Here is a 25,689-nt window from a genome sequence, read left to right as displayed (position 1 = left end):
CATATTTGCTCCATTTCTATCCGCTGCAGCTTTAACTGTTACCGTGGACATGTTTACATTGTAGTTGATGGAACGCCCGGTGTGTTAAATCCCGTTGTGTTAAATCCCGGCGCTAAAGGGTGCCTTGTGCGGCAGTACTGAACGCCGACGGGACGGCCGTGACAAACCTTCGGTATTTGGCTCCCTGAATGAGAACAGTCTGGAGAAACAGGGCTGTCCACATACTTCTATGTATGTATGTATATAGTGTAAATGTGTATATTAAGAGCTGTGTTACTGTCTTGCTTTCCCGCCTTGAAGCTTCTAATTAAGTTTGCAACAGAAACCTTGTTTTCCAGAGTCACATACGGGGAGCTGGTATCTCATTTCTCACGTCATTGTTAATGTTTAGTGAAAGTAAAACATGGCTGCTGGTCTGTTGAGTGTTCTTTACGCTGCTGCTGCTGAAATAACACCTTCTCAAGAAGGCAGACACTCTGGATGTGAGCCAGAGCCGCCTGAACTCCATCTGAATCTGGTTTCACTGCTCTGTCTCAGCCCACTCTGGTGTATATCGGGGCGGGGCGGGGGGGCGGCTGTGACTGTGGGAAATCAAACAGCGTGTCAGGCCTGTAGCTCCAGACTCCAGAGACCAGGCCCAGACAGGAAACCTATTTATTCTGATTTCCTCCTTTTTGGCTGCGGTGGTGAACGTGGACCAAAATTCTCATTTGAATTGATGGTTTTAATAGCAGCAGCCTCCTGGTGAGACTCCAAGTTCAGGACTAGACTTAAAACATCCACTCTGCTGAAGTGTCCTTGAGCAAACGACAACCAACACAGAGCCGTAAACAGCCGCACAGACTGAACTAGCCTCTACTGGCTGCAGGCGCCGACATGGCCGACTGACCAGATCGCTGCTGTTCATACACACCGAGGGATTAGTTCCTTTTTAAGATAAGACATTTTTGGACTTGATCTCCTCAAAGTGCTCCGTACCACCGTCTCCTCCAGGTTCTCGTCTCAGTTTGTGGGTTAATCTGTGATTTAGACGCCACGATAGCGGCGTTGTGTGTGCAGGTCTGCGTTATTGTGATAACGGGTCCAGACGAGGACGAGGTGAAGGTCGATCTCTCACATATGTTTTGACTGCAAGGATTAGGGTTTTAGGATAAACATTACAATCGTCTTTATTTGTTTTTGTTTTCATTTCATAAAATGTTCCTCTAACCACGTTAAGCTCGCTCACAGCTGCAGCGTTGTGTTCTTTAACAACATGTATGCAAAACTACACACATTTTTCTAGAGTGACAACATGAAGGAACACCGACCATAGAAAAAAAAAGAGTGCATTTGTTTTGTCAATTTAAGAATATGAAACCCCGATGTGAAAGATGGACCGCTCGTTGTTTAAACAGGAAACATCAGCCGTCGACAGATGAGAACTAAACACACCAAAGATAATGACTGCAGGCTCCTTAAAATGTATGTTTGCACCATTTATAGACAAATGAAGACATGAAATAAGTTCATCACACTTTTATATAAAACCTGTTTGAAGAAATGTGACTGTAAAGTTTTCATGAAATAGTCCAGCGGGACAAAAAAAAGCATCGCTAAAGTTAGACTAAGTCTCCGTATTTACTGGCAAAAACTAAACAAAGTCGTTTATGACTTTGTCGACTAAAACTAGAATATAACTGATAAGAATTAAAAGACTTGTGATTCTACTTAATGTACCAAAAAGTCAAAATCAGGTGCCAAACTGGGAACACTGGGAACTTGACATAAGTTAATGTCCTCGATGTACAATAAAGTGTTTCAGGACAAAACGTTTTTATCTCTTTCATGAAACGGAGAGCTTGAAAAACTAAATGCATATGACTGCTGGAAAGCAAGAATATCTGTATAAACTGAGTCACCAGTCAGAGATGAAAATGTGAAAAGTAAAGGAGCTCGAGTGCTTCCCAATCGTTGACCATTTAGTCCTGCATGAGTGATTCTTTACTGCAGGTCTTCAGTTTGATCAGCAGGGACCGTAAATCTCTTTTCCATCTATTACTTCCCTGTCTCTCTTTCCCTCCATCCATATATCTTTCTTTCCCTCCATCCATAATCTCATCACCTTCCTCTCCCTCTGTTCTCTCCTCCTCTTTCTTTCCTCCTCTGGCTTTCTATAAAGTCTCGACTTCCTGTCGGATGGCTCTAAACATTCCTCCGGATTGTGACACTTCCTGACCTCTCCCTCCAACTCTAGCTCCCTCCACACGTGTGTTCACACAGAGCACGCTCTGCAGACGGCTGTCTTCATCTTGAGCCCCGGTAAGCCCGTATATTAAGACGGCGGTGCCGGGAGAGTGCGTGTATTGTCGGAACAGGGGACCGATGTGTAGTCCGTCATGTGTCGCGGCCAAGTCACGACAAGGATCTATGACTCTCAATCGTCTAATCTGACATTGTAACCATCAAAAATATCGTGTAGTATCGTGTAATCCTGGCATAAGGTGTATAAATACCACGACATCACACTGACATTCTGCGTGTCGTGTGGACGCATTTTTGCCTTTTCGCGTGTCATTTATACGCTACTATTTGCGCTCAACGCAAACATCAGCAGTTAGGTTTAAGCAAGAAAACCACTTAGTTATTAAGGTAAGGGAAAACGTCATGGTTGGGATTTAAAATAAGTACGTAAACTACGTAAAATATGTACGGAAACAACCTAACCCAACTACGGAAAACACATCACAAACGTCAACAAAAAGCGTCTCTAATGTAACTTACAAAACAAAACACTGGTCAACTTTCCTGGTTAGAAGTCCTGTGTTTGTTGGACCCATCCAACTCCAGCCGCCGGCCCACCATAAGTGGTCGTTCTTGCTTTTTATACTACGTCACTAACTCTTACCGTAGCATTTATACGCGGATGTGTTTACATCGCAGTGAGTACAGGATACATGGCGTACAAATGACACGCAGAAATCAAGAAAGGTGTTCTTCATGCACGCTAAACGCCTCGCGCATTATCGTAGCATTCATACACCTTTACACCTGACCTCTGTATGACCTCCCACGTCACTGTGTAATAAGGCAGATCGAACATTAAGCTGATGTTAAATCCGTCACTCCTCCTGTATGTGACGCGTTCACCCGACCACATACTGTACTTACTGTACAGCTCTGCAGTAACAGGGGAACCTTCAAACCGCTGCCTGATAGCTCAGAGCTCATTTCTCGGTCCGCTGGCTGCAGAGGTAATATTTGTGTCTGAGACGTTCTCCTGACACTAATCCCTCAGCGTCCTGCTGCGTCGTGGTCGTCCCCCCACCCCGCTGCTGAAATGGTCAATTAAAACCAGGAATGAGGTTTCTGGATCCGGTTTTGATTTATCTTCACCGACGAGGTGTTGCTCTGCTGCAGGAAGACGAGCGTTTTGATCCGGGTCGTGTCGGACCTGCTGCCGTTCAGTCTGTGGGCCAAGATTCAGATCAATGTTTCTCTCTGGTTTTGGAGTGCAACGTTTGATCCTTTATTCATATTTCTTTCTTTAGAGTATTCTTTATTTATATCTCCTTCTGCTGCCACTAAGCGATCACCACATGATAAGAAAAACTACCAATAAAAGTAAAAAAGAATCTGCAAGAGTTCATCGTTCATCATTTTATCCTCACTTAATCTGACGACTATTTTTCCAATTAACCGTTTCATTGTTTCGTCTATAAAATGTCCAAGAATAGTAAAGAAGTGTCCATCATAGTTTCTTAGAGAACAGGGTGTCCTCTGCAAATTTGTCGGACTAACTGTCTGAAAAACTCAAACGTTCCTCCGTCCACAAATCTGTTTTATAAAACAGGAGAGAAACAGCAGATCCTCACATTTGAGAAGCTGGAAACAGAGAAGGTTTTTACATGTTCGCTTAATAAATGACTTAAATAATTAATTGGCAATTGACAATCGACTAATTGTTTCAGCGATCAGAAAATCTGAAAATAACTAAATTCACCAATGAAATGATAAAATATATACAACATACTGTATATATACAAAAAATCAAAAGCAAAGAATAAAAAAGTTCCAAATGACTGAAACCAAAACAAGCCTGTATCTGGGATTCCCCGGAGAGTCCTGCAGGACGGAGGACAGGTGTCACCAGGACATGATCTGCGTGTTCTCACCTGCACACATCGGGCTCTGGGTTTCTGTCCCACCTGTCCAAAACACACCTGACTACAGAGGTTGTAGTACGATTCACACACATGCCTGAGGGCAGTTTATTCATGACACACACACACACACACACACACACACACACACACACACACACCTGGCCCACAAACCACTGTAATGATTTAATGGAAACACCTGCAGGATGGAAGCTGTTTGGCTTTTTTCCATTCCCTAGACGGACTCAACTACAGTAACCGTCTTTACAGGCAAACATACAGCATGTCTAAAGGCAGCTGTTCGGCGATGTCGTAATGTTGTCTTTAATTACTGTTTTATCATTCTTTCTACAGAGTTGCATATACCTCTTATTTAATTTAATTTAATTTATTCTTACTCTCTATCCTTACTGCTCTATTTATTAGGGCTGTGAATCTATTAAAATATTTAATTGCAAATTAATCATACATTTTTTATCTGTTCAAAATGTACCTTAAAGGTATTTAATCCTCTTATCAACATGGGAGTGGACAAATATGCTGCTTTATGCAAATGTATGTATATATTTATTACTGGAAATCAATTAACAACACAAAACAATGACAGATATTGTCCAGAAACCCTCACAGGTACTGAATTTAGCATAAAACAATATGCTCAAACCATAACATGGCAAACTGCAGCCCAACAGGCAACAACAGCTGTCAGTGTGTCAGTGTGCTGACTTGACTATGACTTGCCCCAAACTGCATGTGATTATCATAAAGTGGGCATGTCTGTAAAGGGGAGACTCGTGGGTACCCATAGAACACATTTACATTCATACATCTGGAGGTCAGAGGTCAAGGGACCCCTTTGAAAATGGACATGACAGTTTTTCCTCGCCAAAATTTAGCGTAAGTTTGGAGCGTTATTTAACCTCCTTCATAACAAGCTAGTATGACATGGTTGGTACCGATGGATTCATCAGGTTCTCTAATTTCATATGATACCAAATCTTCACTCTAGCTTTAAAAACTGAGCCGCCACAACAACCTAAAAATCTTAATTTGCTAACTCACAAACATTGGTTATTGTCTCTGATACATCCAGTTGTGTTTGTGATCAGATCTGGGAGGGAGGAGGAGGAGGAGGAGGAGGAGGAGGGTTATCTGATCTGGACTCTGTTGACAGCACCTTCCTGGAAAGCCCCGTCCACACAAACACACACACAACATAAAACAACACAACAAGTGCTGGCCGGGCACAACCCGAAAAACCAAACATCCATTTCCAGCAATTAGCTGCTTCTCATGCGATGGTGTAGTCCTGAGAGAGAGAGAGAGAGTGCAGGTCTTCTCCTCTCAGGACTCCTCCGAGCGCTCCGTGGTTCATCAGACTAGAGTTTGACTCTGGCTGCTGTACAGGAAGCAGTCAGGTCATTATCTGAGTTAATGAGCTAGTTGATTTTTTTCTGCGCAGCGTGGAGTGATGTCTCCTCACTGTAGACATCAGAGAGTCATTCTTCATTCATGAAGTCCATTAAGACTTACTGAAGTTTCAATGATCAAGATAACTTTTGGAATTACATGTTTATGTGTTGTTGTGTCTTTGGGTTGTAGGAAGAGAGGTGGCAACAAAGTTTGGACGTCTGTAACGCAGCCTTTAAAACCAGATTACAATACTAAGATATACAAAATATAAGACGATATCTAGTCTCACATCACAATATCAATATGATATCGATATATTGCCCAGCCCGAGGTGTAACAATACATCGATTCAGTGATCAACGATCCAATAGCATCGATGCAAAGTGAAAATATCGCCTTTATTGTGAAATTGTCGAATCATATTTTATCTGCTTTTTATGTACGTGATGATGTCGTCTCACATCGATCGCAGGCTCCTGAATTGAATCGAATCTAAATCCTATCGTGGCAGACTTTGTGATATCAGCAAATATCATACTGTTGTCCGAAAAAAAACTTTAGATTTACAGCCCTACTTATAAGTAACCTAGAAGTCAAAAATATAATCTAATCCATTTTTGAGAAACCCACTACAGTAATCTCTGAGTAGCCAGTAGTAGTATCTTCTTTTTCCTTTTTTTCTTATTATTTATTCATTATTATTATTATTATTATTATTTAATTAATTATTGTCATTATTGTCATTATTATTATTATTATTTATTTATTTATTTTATTCATTATTGTCATTATTATTATTATTATTGTTATTATTATTATTATTATTATTATATTTCTTTATTTCTTTATTACATTTTATAATTATTATTTTTTTTTCTCTTATTATTATTATTTCATGACTTATTTGTGGATATTCTCCCTGTATTTCCTACAATTTGAATTTTATGAATCCATTATTGAGAATCAGTTGTGTCTCATGTGGCCAGCTGTGGCTGTCTGTGTTTATGTTGTTGTCAGGTATGATTGATTCCCTGCATAATGACTGTTCTATTGATTATTGACAATTAATAAAAAGACCTTTTGAAAGAAAAATCAAATCAAATTTAAACCGAATCCAGCCTGGAGACCAACTCCTCGGTGTAATCTCTTGATTCAAGCATGGAAAGAAACATAATAATTAAGGCGCAACTGTTTAAGTCTGATTTACAGCGACGCCGTTAATTAGTCGCCATTTAGTCGCCGTCTGGCCCGTTGTCATCCCTCTGTGGTGCGAGGAGCGCCGACGGATCAATACACAGTTTGTTGTTGTTGCTGGCTTAAACTCGGGACGCCTTTTAGCTAGTTCAATGACTCTTAAATCACCAATCAATCCAGCATTTAGCGCTGGACCGTCCTTCTACAGATTGAACCACAGCTTGTTTTCATGTCTTAAAGTAAACTGTTGGACTGTTCCAGCACTGAACTGTTTTAGTGACATCACCTCTGACCTCTCTTTTTGAAACGTGTAGCATTAAGTGCGTCCCAGACGATAATTTCCTCATTAGACTGTGTGAAATATGGTGTTTTAAACACTTCTGGGTCTCCTATGGTTAAACAGACCCTTCCAGTTTGTGTACACATGCACTGCAGAGTAATTCTCCTCTAATTCCACCCTCGCCTCGCCACTTAACCCACGTCTCCTACGGCCAAGCCACCAGAGTTATTAGACCGTCTTCGCGAGTGCACTCAGTGACTTGACACTTTTCCAAAAAAAAGCCATAAAGTCATTAGAGGAAGTTAAAAGCGTTTCCCGGGATCATCGGCCTTTCTCACACTAAACCTGAGCATACGAGCCAGAATGAACGAGGTTATCTGTGCAGCTCGGTGGGTCAAACTGCTTCAAACGGGATTCTATACCTGAAGGTCGAGGCTCGTTTCCTGAAGTCAGATCTGTCTGAGATAGAGGTCGTTCAGAAACTAGAGGCAGAATGTGAAAATGTAGGTCAAGGAGTGACTGAACGGGATGAGAGGGAAATCTCATGTTATTGAATATACTGTAGGAGGTGGTGTACGGGAGTTTCCCAAAACAGCTGAAAGAAAAGTTGGTATAACTTTTACCGGATGAGCGTTTAAACCACCGTTATCATTTGAGGTCCTGACATACCAAGCCGGCGGTCGGCCGTCGGAGAGTTTGGGGCCGTCGGTGAGCGTCTGTCGTCCTAGGTGTCCCGCATCGTTGGCTCTAGTCTGCCCGTGTCGGATGTTTTTCGGCCGATTCAGCATGTTGAATCGGCGACGGAACCGTCCTGTCTCCTGTTTTGAATGATGAATACAGATGACCGCCTCCTACTGGTGTGGAGAGTTACTTCCTCTCATGCAGGCGCAGAACGTACATGCTAACCGGCCGTCGGCTGTCATCCTCGCAGTGTGTTCTAATGCAACTTGTCGGCCAAGACAAAGGAGACGTGAGGCGACGCAACGGGCGGCCTTCATCGCTGCTAGTTCTTGGTGTGTCTGGGCCTTTCCAACGTGGCGGAGCAAAGCTAGTATGTAAAAGTATGTCTGGAACATCACAGTATGAGTGAGTGGGTTTCCTAACAGACATGATTGTAGGTGTTTCTGACCTCGGTGATGTGTTGTCCTCTTTTTTCATTCCTGTACGTAATATTTAAAACAAACCCAGAGTGCAGAGAAGCATCCACATCTTTCTGTAGACCTGTTTCTGATGCACCAACGTCGGCGACTGAGACTACAGGAAGTTGCAGCTACTTCATAATAAAATTTGAACCGTGGTTGTCCAGTGGAAAGCATGGATGTATGAAGAGAACTGGATCCAGCGTTGGAGGCGGGGCCTTGTTCATTCCTATGAAAGTTGCTCAGTGGAGCATGAAGCCTAAACGGCTCGACTTCCGTCTGGAAAAGTACCCGGATCTTTGGGCACGTGGAACAAGCGAAGTAGCGTCCGCTCGGTCACACGGTTCGGTCACGGGGTCCCAACGTCACGCCATCGTCGCGGCTTGGCGCTCCAGCCTCGGCTCATCAACGTCCGGCGCTCTTCCTGGGGGGCTTGGTGTAAAGCTGTAGTTGTGAGGCAGGGACAGGAAGTGTCAGCTCTGAGCAGAGGTTAAGAAAACAATGATCTCGCCACCTGTTTCCTGTGACTCCTTCACAATAAAAGCCACCCTCAAGTCTCATGGCTTTTATTGTGAAGCAGCAGCAGAAGGAAATGTTCCGTTTGCATCAGTTGTTGTAATTTAATGAAACTCGCTGTTCGAAGAGCAATGAGATCAAATTGACCTCACGTGTGTAGGTAATTTGAATCCGACACGGGAACGGCGGACTCCGCCACTAACGATAAAACTGAATGGTTAAATTGCTGAAAAAATGCTGACCATAAATAGTGTTAAAAATAAAGTTTGATTTCATCCAAATTCAACTTAAAACTTCAAGAACCAGACTTGAACCGAGACCCAGTCCTGACTTACATGTGCCACCACTTTCCCCCACCTTTAAACGCTTTCAGGTCACAGTGAAATACGGCTTTAATCAGCCACACAGTGTGTTTCTCAGGGTAAAACTGCACAACGAGGCGTCTGTTGTTTGTCCCAGAAGAAAGGCAGAGAGGAGGAAGACAGTATTTATATTCTGCCCGTTGCCTCCGCTACGAGTCTGCAGAACCGAACGGCAGCCGACCACAGCTGGGCAACACATGGCGGCTCTGGCCTCAGCTGCCAGCCCGTAACACACACACGCACGCACGCACGCACGCACGCACGCACGCACGCACACACACACGCACACACACACACACACACACATGATATCCTCCATGAACACCTCCTCAACAGTCACTTAATGCATGTAACTGTATGTGCACACACACTGTTTCACTCTTGCTTTCACACACTTGTACAAACAATATCTCTCGTGCACATGCTGACTTTGACGAACACACACACACACACACACACACACACACACGGAGGAGAAGAAAGTAGGTCAGGTGGGCTTTAGCGAGGGGGGTTTGGTCATTACCTCCCCCCCCCCTTTATGGGCTTTAAGTGGTCTTTAGTGGTGGAAACCGGTCTGAGTCCAGTTTGTTCTTCGTTGATCCTGATGCTGCAGAGTCTCTGCAAACTTTCTTTCTTTCTTTCTTTGGATTCAGAATTCCTCTCTTCATGTGAGTTTGATTTGGCTCGTTTGCTTCAGACGGCGGCGGAGACGAATCGCTCTTCTTCACGCATGGTTGTGGTGACTAATGAGTCACAGACAGGACATTTGCCTAATCACAAACTTCTCTCACTGCATGCAGTTCTCTGGGACTTTCTGATCTGATTTAAAGGTTACAACCTTGATTTCAGATCCCGTATCGCCCCTATTTCTGAACTGTTCTCTCCTTTTAATCAAAAATAAAGACTCCACACTTCATCGTTCAGACGTCCCGGCATCGATCTTCCTTTGACTAATAGCTCTCGGACAGGAATAAATAGCGTGACTTTATTTAATCAAGGCTGGATTTCCTGTGGTCTGGCTTCATGGAATCTGGAAAGTAGAATCTGTGTGTTTATGAGCAGAAGTAGACGACACAAAGGCTGATGATATTCAGAGATTCTGTGATGGGATAAACAACAGTGATGGTGGTGCAGCCGGTCCCTTGTGTTAGAGAGGTGCTGCTCAGTGGGAGGGGCGTTTTCACATCTGCCTTGTTTAGTTGGGTTGGATCTAACCCTGGAGCGTTTAACCTCTCGGTGCGCTTCGTTTGGGCAGGTGTGAACGCAGCAATCGCACTCAGGTGCAGCACCAAAACAAGCGAACCGAGACCTCCTTGAAGGGGTGGTCTCTCGATTCGGTCCCAAACGAGCTGCGCTACGGTTCGGTACACTTTGTTTGTGGTGAGAACATTATCCGACCTCGATCCGGCCCAACTGGAGAAAGCATTGCGCCTCTTTGGATTAAACCAGCTCCGGTAGCGAGCAGCGTTGTGCACGTCGACACCAGACACCAGACAACATTACTACAAAAGAGAGAGGGCCGTTTCTTTGCCACCAAATTTTTGGTCCGCTTGTAAATGCTGCCGTGTGAACACAAATTAAACTCGAGGCAATGTGCAGCACGTTAACAATTCGGTCCCTGATTTGGAGCAGAGCAAACCAGCTACAGGTGTGAAAACGCCCTTAAACACCTAAATGGAATCAGTTATTTTCATTGCAACGTATCCTCAGGTTTGATGCCGTCCTGCTGACGGACGTGTCACCTCCAAAAGGTCAAATAAAAAAGCAACCGTGGCTAAACATCCCAGTCTCTCCCTTTTTAAAACAAAAACTAACCGGTTCCATTTTTAGGTTACAGAGGCCCCTGACTAAAAATGTCAGACAAAAACCCTGTTGCGTTTTTCTGTGGATGTTGCATGTTTGACTCGGTGACGAGAAAACAAGGAAGCTGCCCAGCAAGCATAACTGAGATTACAGCCTGGGCTTGTGGGATTCACTGTCTGCTTTGTTCTGTAAACCAAAAACAGCTTGAAAGCGCCTCCTCATTCAGAAAAAAAACACAAAAGAGAAAAGAGTATTTATTTGTACTTTTTAGTCAGCCGTGGTGAGTCGACTGCATTCAGGCTCTTTACAGCAACGCTCTGCTGCTGCTGTCTCACCTGCAAGCTGCTCTGACTGTCTACTCACAAACCACATCACAAGTTGGTTTAGTGATGGACACGATTGTTTTTATCAGTCCTTTTCTTTACCTGGATCATCCCACATGGTTTAGGATCCACACTGGCCTTCTCTAACCCTAACAGATATGAATATGAACCACAAATGCCCGCCGCCGGGATAAAAATATTCCACCTGAAAAGCAGGAAGGCGGTCGACCAAAGACATGAGTCCAGACAGGAAAAAGCAAGTTAGAATTTCTTCACTTCAAAGCTGTTTGTTTTCAAAGGGCTTCTTCAAATCTCTTTTGAACACGTTCATCTTTCTCGCATGCACAGGATACGTGTGTTTATGTTCTAGTCGGGGGGTTAAAAATGTCTCAGAGTTTGTTTTTACCCCCTTTGTTGTTTCATGTGGCCGTCTTGAAACGGGACCATCCTCTCGGTCGTCTGTAGCCGGGCCAGCGACCGACCGGGTGCTGGCACTAATGATGAAATAACCAGCCAATTCAAAGAAAACGAAGAGCTCTGCAGTTTGAGAAAAAGTGTAAAAGGTCACAGTGTGACCGTCTTAGATCAGCTCAAACACAAACTTCAAACTATTTTTGTTCTGGGTGGGTGGGGAGATGGATGGGTCCAACAAACCCAGGACTTTCAACCAGGAGAACGGTGTTTTGTTTTGTAAGTTACGCTAGTCACGTTTGTAACGTGTTTTCCATACTGATGTTGCGTATTTTACTTAGTTTAGGTTTTTCTTTTAAGCCCAACCATGATGCTTTTCCGATACCTAACTAAGTGGTTTTGCTGCCTAAACCTAAGTGAGTGGTTTTGTTGGACCCCTGCTGATACTGCACCTTCATAAAGGTGTGTAATAGGCAAAATGTGACACCGACACCATGCTATCCTCTGGTGTCGAGGCGGGTCTATAACACACTTTGGAGTGATACCGGGTTGAACATCTGGCAGCGCTCCTCTGGAGTCAGAAATCAACCTTGAACCTCGGGTGCAGGTGCAGCCAAAAAATGACACTTCTAAGGTGCAACTTAGGTCCTGTCTGCACGTGCAGGTATTTTTAAAAACAGATATTTTCCTCTACGTCCAAACGGAGTTTTGGGTCACAAAAACGGATATTTCTGAAAACGCCTTTTAAGGTGCAGATTTTGTTTTGTTGATTGTGGACAGAGATATTTTGTAAAACGAAGGTCGTTTGGACAGATTTTTATTTTTAAATGGAGGGGGAAATATTTGTTTTATAAAAATATGTGTATATGTGTAGACACAGGGCCTTAAAGTCATGCAAAAGTTGCAAATTTGGCTTTGTAACAGGACCGTCTTGTCGACCAGTTACGACATATTCAGGTCTGTAAAAGGAGGCTGAAATGGTCCACAGCTTTTATAAAAGAAGGTGCATGTGGTACAGGAGTATTTTCATTCAATCCGATGGAAGAATCCAACATATAAATGCTGCAGAGTCGCTGCCCTGTTTTCTCCATTGAGCTGCAGGTCTGCTGTGTTTTACAGCACGTAGCCTGCAGTAAGTAGAGCGTGTTAACAATCCTTAAGAAACAGCCAGGTCGGGGCTATAAACACAAACACCTGTTTCCTCCATCGGCCTCCTCTCACGACCAAACTCACCCGCCTCTCTCAGATATTCAGGGGGGAGTCGCGACATTCCAGCATTTCCAAGTCTGACCTTAAAGACATGTTAAACTCTGTTTTCTCTTTATGAATTGAGTCATTGCACATTGTTTGTTTGATTATGTTCAGCCTGTAATTACACATTCATATATTTACTCACACACTCAAAGTCTTCTCAAGGGAACGTCATAAATGGTGTCAATGTGTTACTGAGCAGTGACACACATTTATGTCCATTTGGATGTAAAGACGTCCCGCTCATGTGACAGCACCAAAGTAGGAAATGGGGCAATTTCATGTCGTGAGGGATTGACCCGTTTCAAAGTCTAATCTACACTGAATAGTGAACACACGGCTGAGTCATAAACACCGGCCTCATTAACACACCACGGTGTCATCGGCGTACGGCGAGTTTACCAGAACAACATAATGAGAGCTGTTGACTAGTTAACGAGACACGGTGACTCATCTTCAGCGAAACAAACGTCTGCTGTCATCAGGAATTCATAGCTCCGGTAAATAAATATGTGGAGGTCGGTTTGTTGAGGGAACGCTGAAGGAGGGCGAGTGTTTGCTCACCGGCCGTCGGGTCCACACTGTGGATGACAGAAAGACTCACGGAGGCTCTACAGTAAAATAACATCATTATGATATGGAGTCTGAAGGGTGTCACTTTTTCATTGCTTTATAATTTTCATTGTTTTAATTTAGACCTGGGGTCAGCAACCTTTACTATCAAAAGAGACATTTTAGGCAAAAAAAAAATAATAATAATCTGCCTGGAGCCGAAAAAAACATCTGAGATTTACAGAATAAAGTCATAACTTTACAAGATAAAAAAAGTCACATTATGAGAATAAAGTCAAATCATCTGAAAACCTTCAATCAAGACGTCTTGATGTTAACATTACTTGCAGTCACATGGAGGAATAAACACCAGTGATTAATAACACCTCCTTGTTCAGACTGATTCCCTGGTTTTGGGGTCAGAGTCCGCCGGTTGAGACTCCGCGGCTGCAGGACGGTGAAACTCACACGCCCCGTTGAGTCAGCCAGGTGTCATCACCAAATCCTACAGATTCATCCAGAAAAACTTGAATCAGACATGTTCAGACACAGAAGGCCACGAGCCAGTTTATGGACGATTGAGCAATTAGATTTATTGAAAAAAGGGACCTGGTGTTCAGCAACACATTTCTGCATTAATAAAAACATATTGTCTGGGAGTCTGTTCCTGGAAAGGTGCTGTTTCAGAAGGTTTTTAACTGACCCTGACGAGCAGTAGAGACGATATGGATATAGAAAAGATACCAAATGTCCCGTCACTTCCTTCATTGAGGCACGTCAGTGTGTTGTGTGTTAACACGTGGTGACTTGGTGTCAGAGGTAGAAAACTACCTGTTGGATGGCGTTCACCTGCAGAGAAGTGAGATGAGAAAGTTCCAGCGGTGATAATGACGGCGCCGGGCGGAGAGAAAACTGTCATTAGAGCAGTAGTTACACACCGCGGGGGAGTCCTCCGTGCTTCTGGTTATACGGTAGCTGCTAATGTAAAATAAAGTCACCTGGACTCAGTTGGAAGAACTTGAGATTTGTAGGTTGTAGCGGCTCAGTTTTAAAGCTAGAGTGAAGATACTGGTATCATATGAAACTAGAAAACCTAATGAATCCATCGGTACCAACCATGTCGTACTGGCTCGTTGTGAAGGATGTTAAATAACACTCCAAACTTACACAAAATGTGTTTATTAAATATGTGGTGTAGCAGCTCTGTTTTGGTTTGCTGAGAGCTTCATAAGCTGAATATTATCTTGCATAAAAAATCCTCCTTCTCTTTATTTCATCAACAGTTGAGAAGTTGTCATTTGCTGAAGGTTAGACCTCATACTGTAGACTAGAGGTTCCTGTTTTAGACAAAACAGTCCCAAACATATTTAACATGTAAACAATGAGAGCGTCCCGTCCAGAGTCCAGAGCTGCTGTGTTTGCTGACTCTCCTCTGCTGCAGTGCTTTCTGTTGGATTTCTTGTTCTCAGTCTGCCTTGTGTTTTTCCCCTGGCGGTTTGATTGATTGAAGTCTCTCTCTCTCTCGAGTCAGCTGCAAACTCGCACGGATCCACCCTACAGCTGCTCTCCAGATCCACGACTAACATGCCTTTTAATTATCCACATAGCAGCTGAGGAGGACACTGAGAGCTTCATCTCCCTCAACTCGATGTCTCTGAAGTTTTCAGAACGCAGCGTGGGAAAGTGTTGTCCTCCCATTTGTTTTACGGCTGAAATGGTTTCATAAAACATTTGTAATCTGGTTCTACTGGCTCTTTAATCGACCTGCCATCTCCTGAAAAGTGCCGTCCTTTTGGAGTCAGTGTCCCCTTCATCACCTGGTGGACGCCTCTTCATCACGTCTCTTTTCCTGATAACCCGATCACCGCCGGTCCGCCGACGAGCAGCTGCATCCTATCGGAGCCTCCGGTCGACACCTCTGCTGCCGCCCACTCTCAAACACCAGACCGCGCCGAGTGACGTGACCTTTGACCCTTCCTGACAATAGCTTTGTTAATAATTCAAACCCACCAGGTGTTAGGTGTGTTGTTGAGTGGGTTGTGAGCTGGTGTTTTATTTAAAAGCTGCGGTTATACTGTGTTACATTTGTGTCAAACATATGTTGCTGTATTCTTTACTTCTTCTCTACTTTACTCTTTAGAAATACACAAATGAACGGTCACATGGTGCAACGTCACAGACATAGTTTACATTACATTCAAGGAACTTAAAACACAGTATAGCAACAGACAGAAAAAAGGGTCAATTTGAATCATCCCGTGGCAACAAGGTGTCAGCGTATGTGTTTAAAGCAGTTCTGTCCGGGCTGAGAGGAAACGCACCACACACTATATGTTGACCATCTCTAAAGTTGAGTCTGGGCTCTTAAATATATTCCAACCACGGAGCCTCTGAGCTAATGTTGAAGTCATCATCGGTAGAATAAGAACCCAGGAGCAACTGTAAGCAGAGGGAAGCTTGTTAAAAGTTTGATCCTGTGGTCGGTGGAAAGGCTGAAAGCTCTGGATGAATTCTACTAAACAGATTTCCTTTTGCCCATTTTGAAGCTTCCAGTTTTTCTTTTTCTTTATGTGTTTCTGACTTTCAAGAGAAAACAATTTAAGGCATTTTAGCTGATGCTCGTGAGTGATGCTTTATGAACGAGTGCAGTCACTTCTGTAATTTCTACATCAAGATAAACCAGCGCTACTGGAGCCTGTTGGCAGGCCGTCAGCTCTTCACTGTCTGTCGGGATCTGCTGTGAACTTCACCTCACATCTTCCCTCTGTGTCCCTTTTGTGTCTGGTAAAAACACTCTGCCTGAAAAAGCTGCAGGTTGTACGCGTTGTGTGGTGAATCTTTGTGATATGGATTTCATATGGCGGATCTGTCTTTACTGCTCTGACATCTGTCCCTAATCTCCGGTGTCATTTGTGGTTTTGGTTCGACCGTTGGCACTAAAACTGTTCGGTGGTTGAATGCAGTAACCGAAGCGATTAGCTAAATATTTTCTGTGTTTTTGAAAGAGAGACATTGGGTTTCGCTGTAATTTATTATTTTAATTTCAGGTTTCCTGCCGTAGTGGGTCAGCTCTCTTTGCTGCGGTGAGTTAAATGTAGTTCAAACAAATCCAGTTTCAGCAGTTCAGCAACGTACATGAAACCTGCCTTGACGGAGGTCTGCGCTCTCCGAGTGCACTTCTAGTTTCACTTAAAACTGTTATGTTCATTTTGCACTCCAGTTCTTAAAATGAGAAAGTACTTTTAATTTGTCGAGTATTTAATTTAAATCAGGAGTTTTACAAAAATAGGCTTTGCCATGTGGTTATTTCATATAGACTGTATATCTATTGAATTACCAGAAAACAACCCGATTCGACTTTTATCAGGCCATAAATAGGTGTTATCAGTCGCTATAAGCACCATAGAGGTGGGTCATTAGGAGCCTACTCAGCCTACTATGTTGTAAAAGTGAAACTTAAAAGCAACACGTTCTAGCACGTTGTGAAACTGAACGAAACATCACGTTTTGAACACAAACAAAAAGGCTTCTTTAAGTTTAGGCAACAAAACTACAACTTCTTTAGGTTTAGACAATAAAACTACAACTTCTTTAGGTTTAGACAATAAAACTACAACTTCTTTAGGTTTAGGCAATAAAACACCACTTCTTTAGGTTTAGGCAATAAAACTACAACTTCTTTAGGTTAAGACAACAAAACTACAACTTCTTTAGGTTTAGACAATAAAACTACAACTTCTTTAGGTTTAGACAATAAAACTTCAACTTCTTTAGGTTTAAGCAACAAAACTACAACTTCTTTAAGTTTAGGCAATAAAACTACAACTTCTTTAGGTTTAGGCAACAAAACTAACACTTCTTTAGGTTTAGACAATAAAACTACAACTTCTTTAGGTTTAGACAATAAAACTATTGGTGGTACATGGTGGTCCACTCGAAGGGGCGGGACTTCCTGTCTATGTACGTGCAATAGTTCAATAAACAAGCAGCTTCATCCAGACACTGTCAGACTCAGAATGAAGCCATTCGTCAGATTATTGCAGCTCATGAACTGAACTATTTAAAACTCCAGTCAGCAACTCCTCAAAGCGTCTGATTGGCTGCCGCTCTACATGTTCATGTGGTAGCAATTAGTCACAGATCGTGTTTGTGTGTGTGTGCAGATTTACTGTATTTATGTCTGTGCCTTTAGTCTGTTGGCGTGTTTTTGAGTGCGATAAACACAGCCCTCCTTTCTCCATCATCATCAGTTGCCCCGGTAACGGCCTCTGCAACCAACCAACCAACCACTGGCTTCCTCTCTCCCACAATGCACTGAGTCACTCTGACAAAGGCTTCTTACAGGAGAGACGGCTTCCATCCTGAATAAGTTTCAGCATCAGAAATGATCCAAAATAGACCTTCAGTATGGTTTAATAAATCCTTTTTCTGGATTATGAAGAAATATTCAGAGGGAGGCTTCTGTCGGCCGGATGTGGCCGCAGAACTCCTGCCTCACATATGGTTTCATTTAATCCCCGTACAAGCTAACAGCATTCATTCCCCCATCAGAAAAGCAGGAATTTGGGCTTTTTCTGTGTTTCACTTACAAGCCCAGTGGGTGTGATCAGGCTGTGATTGGGCTCCGTTGTTCCGCCGCCACATCAAGCGGTCGCAGACGGGACGGATAATGGCTTCTGGTGTGTTAAATCTTTCTTCTTCCTGACATTTTGAAGGGTAAATTTGCCCCCCTTTGTAATTTCCAATGCTCGTGTTGTGAAGCATTTTCTTCAAGCCAACATGCTGAAATCATTTGGATGTCGGGGATGGTTTGTTTGTGTCTTCATGAGAACTCAGATCAGTGGCTTTTGTTCACATTTAAAGGCCAACACTCGTAGCTTTGCATGTCTCGGCTGAATATTTCATATATTTTACATTGCTGCTGACCATTTTGCTAAAGCATGCAATATATTTTTTCTCTCTCACGGGCCCCAAACTTTTAGTTTTCGTGTTCTAGGATGTTCTTTTTACAGTGTTTGTTTGTTTTCTGGATGTGATAACCAACCAGCAGAGTTTATCAATGCCAAACCTGTGCTGCTGTGTTGTGTTTGGTTGTGTTGTCCTTGAATGCAGCACCACGCGACTTCTTAAAATGTTTGTTGATCATAACTGTAGTTACCACATGATGCAGAAAATATAAAGTTGATTTATTATTTCATTAATTTTAAAGTTACGATCTCGAAGATTTCTGTTTCGTTCGTTTTGGCGACACCTCTGGTGATAAGCGGTAATTACCGGTGTGTTTTTTGGATCTCACTTCTCAGAGATCCAAACCGTGTTGCCTGTGTGATGTCAGTCAGGTGGCAGTTGGCATTCATCGCTCTTTTCTGTTTGTTCGGCCATAGTAACCGTTTTCTCGCAACGCTAGCACCACTGCTGGACGATTGAAATACGTCATTAACTGTGTGCCGCTTGGGATGTTTCCTGGGAATGTTCGTAGTACTGCAAATGCTGTCATCAGTGGGCCATAGGCTCAGTCACCACTGTGTGACTTTACAGACATTTATTTTAATGTAAATCTCACAGATTATTACTTTAAGTCTTTACAAGTTCACATGGTGGATTAAATGAATGGTTTGTAGTTAATAAAGTAACACGCAAAGGCTTCTTTATGAATGTTAATGTTGTACTCTTTCAGTGGAATCCTATTATGATGATATGATCATATGAAAAAGTAGTAGGACCCTAAAAAACTTACCGGCCTAATTTAATAATGTCAAACAAACTGTAACTAAGAAAACAAATAGTGGAGGTTTTGTCTGACGTAATGATTCAATTTCATTTCACTGTTCAGGCTTGTCAGCTTAATTATGTATTTATCTTTTAAACCCTCTAAATAAACATGTACGTTCGGCTCTATAGATCCAGATGTTTTCCAGACAACATACACACATGTATATATGATCTAATCTCCCTCTGGTATTTGGATTTTTGACAAAAACCATCAGCCACCAGTCTCCGTTAGTCCAGATTAAAGTTTGGAAAAAAACCTTGTCGGCCCTCTGACGAAGTTACACGTCATGTATGAATGAATGAATTCCAGACGCTTAGAGTAGAATAATATGTGGCACTGCTCACTGAGCCGGGTGGTTAAGTGGTATCTAACATCTAATTAAGGGGTATTAAGGGTCTGGAAACTCAATAAGGGGAGCTGAAGTGAAGGCAGCAGTTATTATGACAGATGATGTGTGTGTATTCTATAGATCCAGCTACATTTACTGGGGGGGTTTTCATGTTAAGGCTCGCAAAGAAGATTTAACCTCCCTCCTCCTACAACTCTAGCAATCATTTTCCTTTAAAGCAAAAACAAACGTACGTCAGGCTCAGAAGTCTTTCCTCTAACTCAGTTATGTGGACTTCAGTCCTGAACGGATTACAGAAGAATTTGGTTCCTAAAGATAACCAGAGATAAGAGCAGAAAAGAGCTGCTTTTACAGACCCATTGATGGAAGAACATTAAAGCAAGTTACACTTTAAGAGAAAGTAGGTTACACATGTCCACAATCAATATAATGAGAGCCGACTAAACCGTTCAAACACTGAATATGGGATCTGAAGAGACTTCAATATATCTTGACTCCACTTGATAGCCATGAAACTGTGTTCAGGAGGAATCCTAATGACTTAAGTAGGGGTGTAAAGATTCATCTACTACATCGATGTATCGATTTATATTCCTACGATCCAACTACATCGATAGATACTCAGCAAGTTGTCCTTCACGGGAGACATATATCGATATGAAATCGATTGTATCGTTACTAAGGATTTGCACCTTGTATTTAAGGACGACAAACGTTATATGAAAGTGTTTTTTAGCACTTTTATTAGTAAAGAAATGTTAAACGTTACTCCGGTTCACTCACCAGACGTGCGCCAGCTTGCCAGCTCCGCCCTCTGCAGCGCGAGCACGCATCCATGGCCCGCATCCATGGCCCGCACGCAGACGAATGGCGCACTGGACTCCTCGCTCTCTCACCCGGTAGAGTGGCCGGTTGGCAGAGTTTCAGGCGCTATCAGTCCATTGACGAGGATGGCTTCACCCACAGGAGCTTTTTCCCCGTGCGCTGTCGTTTTTTTATTTGGAGAAAATTACCTTTTTTCCCGTCATGATATCTATGTGCACGCAGCATCAGCCTCACAAATCCAGCCGGAGAGCAGACGGTCCGCGAGGCAAAGCATCACGGGAGTAAAGTAAAAAACAAAACAGAAAGTCAACTAACGTTAGTCTGAGAGAGTTTTAAAATGTTTTTTGCAGATGTTTTCATGTATGAAAAGACCCCAAATGAACACTGTAGGTGCATTACTTAATTACTATGAGCAGATTATTTAAACAGCGTTTCTATAGGAATGATTATTGTCCCAAGCTGTTTGATCACTATCGTCAATCAGCGGTTGATCTCATTGGCAAAATAGTTACTGTATCGATTTCAAATCATTGAATTGTTTCGTATCGTAGCACTCTAGATGAGCCAAATATCATCCTTGAATCATATCGGAACCAATGAAATCGTATCGTATCGTATCGTTGTAAAAACGTAGCGTTACACTCCCAGACTTTAATCAACCGAGTCGCCAGAAAAACATGTTGGCATTGTACAATTCTGCAAACCACGGATACGTTGGATGTCGATGTTTTTAAACTAGAACTATGTTTCATAAATACGTTTCATATCCGCCTGGTATCATGCTTGCAGAAATGCACAATGCAATTTACACTAGTTAAGGTTAGAAAAAAGATCATGGTGTTCAGATAAAAACGTAACATAACCAGCGTAAATAAATCTTTGTACGATTTGCTTGTTTGCGCATGTAAGTTGATGCATGACTGTTTATTAATCTGTTTGCATGTGATCGTGAATGCATGCATGTTTATTCATGTTTGTATACTGATGTGTGTGCAGCTGTGTGTTCGTTCATACAGTGTGAGTGAGAGATGGGTTCACACTGACACACTTTAATCACGTATGATTGTTTATTTTGGTGTGTGTGTGTGTGTGTGTGTGTGTGTGTGTGTGTGTGTGTGTGAGTCATCGCGAGGCCATTTTCTCAGACTTCTTTCCAAAAGTCAACACGGCAACCTAATCAGTTCCCACAATCCCCTGCTCTCTCTCGCTCTTTGTGTGTCCAGTCATTCAAACCTAAATAACCTCTGCCTCTGACCTCGCGTTGATTGGTTCTCCACAAAGGGCTTTTTGCGAGTCGATTGGTCCGCGCCGCATGCTGGTGAAGGTTCAAGGTCAGTTTGCGCTCGTAGACTTCCTCCTGGCTGCGTTTTCCCAGACAGCAGCTTCCCACTAAACACTGGTGTGTGTGTGTGTGTGTGTGTGCGTTGTCTCTATTGTGTTGTCACTCACTGTCATCACAGGGGAGCACGCTCAACACTTTTCTTTACCCTCAAGACCCAAATTCTTTTGCTGTTTTTTGTCTTCAACAATTGAATGTAAGATTTGTCCTGCAACAGCTGGGAAATGTGAAGGGCTCAGTCTCCAGCTCTAGCTTTTATTTTGAAATCTGTGTCTTGCTCTTTATTGGCTGAAGGAGAGCCAGACAAATTCAAAAACACACACAAGCATGTTAAGAGAGACGGTTACTCACTTTAACCTCGGTCATAAAGAGCAGTTCCCTCTAAAAGTTAATAATTAATCTGTCTAATCAGACGTCCCTGGCTTATCTCCCAACGGCAAAGCAAAGCAAAGGGCCTGAAACTATTACTGTTACACTGGTAGTGTGACTCCAACAATGGAAATGCATCAGTACCTGCAGGACTGAGGACGTAATAAAGGCGTCTGTGTTTGCTCTGCATCTGTTTTGCAAACGCCTGCCAGTCTGGTCGATGAATGAGCGGCCTTATAGCCGGCTGCTGTTGTTAGTAGATGGACATTAAAGGCCTCTCAGAGAGTGAGTTTTTGCAGCAATGCAGACGTAGAATAATTCCTCTTTGATAGCTGAGTGTTTTTGAAATCACATGAATGAGGTTTCAAGGCCCCGCGGGTCAAAGAGAAACGCCGAGCACACCTGCTCTCAGATAGTCGAGATAAAAAGAAAACGGGCGCCGTTTAGCCTTTCAAACACGAGATAAACGGTGCGTGACGCGACGCTTCTGATCCGCTGTTCACCTTTTGGAACTGGTGGTTTTAAAAGTGCTGCGTGACGCTCTTTTTATCTGCCATTAACAGACCCGTCTTTTCTTGTCAGCCTTGTTTGAGGGCGACGGCGTGATGAGCATGTGGGGCTTGTACAAACATGGAGAAGATAATCTGTTCCACTCGGCTGAGTTGAGAGTTGAGAACCTGCTGCTCTACAGGCGGGGGGGTGAACTTTTACCCACAAGGACGTGATTGGTGGAGACTGTTGGGACAATTTCATAGTATCTACTGATACATTACATGGTACAACATGGACAACTAGAGCTGCTATCGTTTGACATATTTTGAATCTAGTATGGCTGTCCTCAAACCAAAGAAATTCTAAGTCGAATAATCGACAGATCTGTGAAACTGAGTTTCTCCACAAAGAATGACAAAAAAGCACCACTTTATATCTGGTGTTTACCAGAGATGAGCTCATAAGTCTCTTGGAAAGAAGTCATTCAGCATGAAAAAAGCATAAAGAAAAATAAATGTTAGTCGACTAAGAAGAAAACGACCGATTAGTCGACTAATCGACTAAGAAGGGGGGCAGCCCTAGAATCTAGTGTACGAGTTTCACTTCCAACACTGAAGCCTCTTCTTGATACCTCCTTGTTTTCATAGTTCTCAAATGTTAAATGGTGTCTAAACAGCTGTACAATCATTGTGAATGAATAAGTCTAAAATTGACAAAACTAGGATTTTAATCAGGAACTAGCTGATCAAAGAAGAAGTAAATCCAAACTACTAATCTGACCAGAATTTGATGCCAATTTTTGGAACTTGACCGACAGCTGCAGACAAACCTGGACTGTAACATGTAGAGTAAACGGCTCATTATTTCAACAAAGATGTAATGATATTTTTTTGTTTGCATTCAAAAAAAGCCACGTAAGAGCTGTGGTCGTGTTCTTTGTACTCTTTTAATGTCAGTGAGAGGATCTTAAGTAACTTTTATTGCTAACCTTTTCTTTTACTTGTTGGTTCAGTGGCTTCACCATTAAGGACAAAAACAGCCTCTATAGCATCGTTAAGGTTTGCTCCAAGATTACTGCAGTCCAACAAAGAGGCTTGTGTTCCCTCTGGGAGAATCAGGTGGTAAAGAAGACTAAGAATCTTATCAGCCAACCATCTTCATGTTCTGTCTCATGAGTTCTCATTGATGCCTTCAGGCCGCCGTTATCAGGCACCTCTGAGGAGAACTAACCATTACTCCAACTCTTTTATTCCTTCTGCTATCAGGTTATTAAACTCAAGACGGGAGTCTTTTCACGTGAGACTTTTAATGACAGTTCCCTTACATGACAAATCATGTAACAATGTCTATTTATTATCTATTTGTTTTCTCTTTTTATCTATTTTATTGCTATTTATTATATTTTATTAACTTATCTGCTGTCCTTTACCGACCTCTGTTTGTCAGTTTTACTGATCTGGGCTGATGAGGTAAGCTGTGAATGAATTGTCCTTCTTGAGATCAATAAAGTTGTCTGAAACTGAATCTGAATCGGGTTCGCACTTGACTCGCAATTTTTGCTTGTAGTGTTGACTCTATTCTGAGATCAGTCGGAGCAGGACTGTCGCTGAATTGATCCGGTGTTTAGCCGCTGATGGAGGACTGCAGCTGTTGCTGATGTGCTGCCGGTGTAGACGAGGTCAAAGATCAGCAGTGGCAACACGGTGTTCACACACTCAGTACAAACAACTGGACTTCTGCCGTCTCGTTCGTCGCCTCCAAATGTTCTGCACGGTTTTGTCTGTAAACTTGAGCCTGCTGTCCTCACCAGAGGCTCAAGAATAAATACAGACTGCAGCAAATAGTGCCAGCTGTTTGCAAGAGCAGCAATGCATCATCTCTCGGAGAACATACCGGCAGTAGTGTTGAGTCACAGTTTTAGTGCTCACAGGCTCTCCCATTGAAGGCTCTGATAGAGAGGATGGCTGTGGTCGAACACAGGACTCTGTTTGTTATGGGAGAGGAAGAGGAATCTCTCAAACGAGACAGCTGCTCATTTCCAACCCCGACGGCGTACGAACGCTCCCACCGCCACAGATCCTCGTTTTACTAGCTCCCCCCCCGCGCCCCGCAGAGAGAGCATTAGCCACACATGTCGAGGTTACGGAGGGAAAATACAAGCAGGGGAAGGGTCACTGCCTCGGTTTTCCCCCCAGTGCTTTCAGGGCGGGAGGTTTGTGTTGGTGTTTTGGTTTCTGGCCCGGGAGGAGGTGTCAGGATCGAGATAAAGGCCAGAACCAGGCGTCTCTCTGGACACATGTGGCTGACTTGATGTGCAAGGATGTTATCCAGTGGTGGATGAGCAGAACTCCAACTCTTATGGATCAGAAAGGACTAAAACCTCATTTTATAGACGGTAAACAGCAGCAGGTTCCAAGTTCATCAACCAGCATGAACAGTTATGACGATAGAAAATCCACTCACTGGTTAAAGGCTACCAGAGGTGGGACCAAGTCATTGATTTGCAAGTCACAAGTAAGTCTCAAGTCTGTGACTCAAGTCCCAACTCAGGTCTGGTGTCCTAAACAAGCCGTATGCGCTCTTCACCAGATGTAACGTCATTTTAACAGCAGAGTAACTGGATACAACTGGAGCTCAGTAACGTAACGTTAATTCTTCATGGTTTTCTCCTGAAACTTGATTGGATGCTGTTTGATCGGTTCAAACAAAGTGGATCAAAGTGGATAATCAAATGCAAGTCCCAATAACATTCACCAGAAATACAGAGTCCAGAGTTCAATAAAAAAAAAACACCACTTTTCAGAGGTTTAGCAAGAAGCAACAAGAGATAGAAATTCAGTTTGTTCAGTTCAGTTTTTTCCACCACGAGTGAATCCTCTTCTCGAACATGAAGGATCTCTGCATCTCTGGATCTCGCTGCTGCATGGCGCTGTTGTGTGTCTGTGTGTTTCGGACCCTGCAGGCGTCGTACGGTACCATAGGTACTGTAGAAAACGAGTACGTCACGTTTTTAGAATTTTGGCATCAACTTGGTACCGAAGTATTGGTTCTCATGACATCCCTACGGGACACAACGCAAAAACTAGACCGACAGATGATTGCCGACGACCCCGCTGTCCGACGGCCGACCGTTGGCTTGGTGTTTCTGGACCTTTA

At 43.0% G+C, this 25,689-nt stretch overlaps 1 protein-coding gene across 2 annotated transcripts in view; it reads left to right on the top strand.

Annotated features, from left to right (window-relative positions):
* myo10 (myosin X) overlaps nucleotides 1-25,689 on the top strand; it is a 134,243-nt gene that overhangs the window by 7,944 nt on the left and 100,610 nt on the right. Inside the window, exon 1 of one of the 2 annotated variants that reach the window (XM_037787267.1) lies at nucleotides 14,836-15,406. The exons of the other annotated variant lie outside the window; for it this stretch is intronic. The gene's annotated coding sequence lies outside the window, so the exon portion shown is untranslated. Of the gene's footprint in view, nucleotides 1-14,835; nucleotides 15,407-25,689 lie in introns of those variants that run through there. 2 annotated transcript variants of the gene reach the window in all.

The sequence above is a fragment of the Sebastes umbrosus genome, chromosome 12 (genome assembly GCF_015220745.1).
Source record: "Sebastes umbrosus isolate fSebUmb1 chromosome 12, fSebUmb1.pri, whole genome shotgun sequence".
NCBI classification, from domain to species: domain Eukaryota; kingdom Metazoa; phylum Chordata; class Actinopteri; order Perciformes; family Sebastidae; genus Sebastes; species Sebastes umbrosus.
The sequence above is the reverse complement of the archived record's forward strand: the minus strand, read 5'-3'. Positions and strand labels throughout refer to the sequence as shown.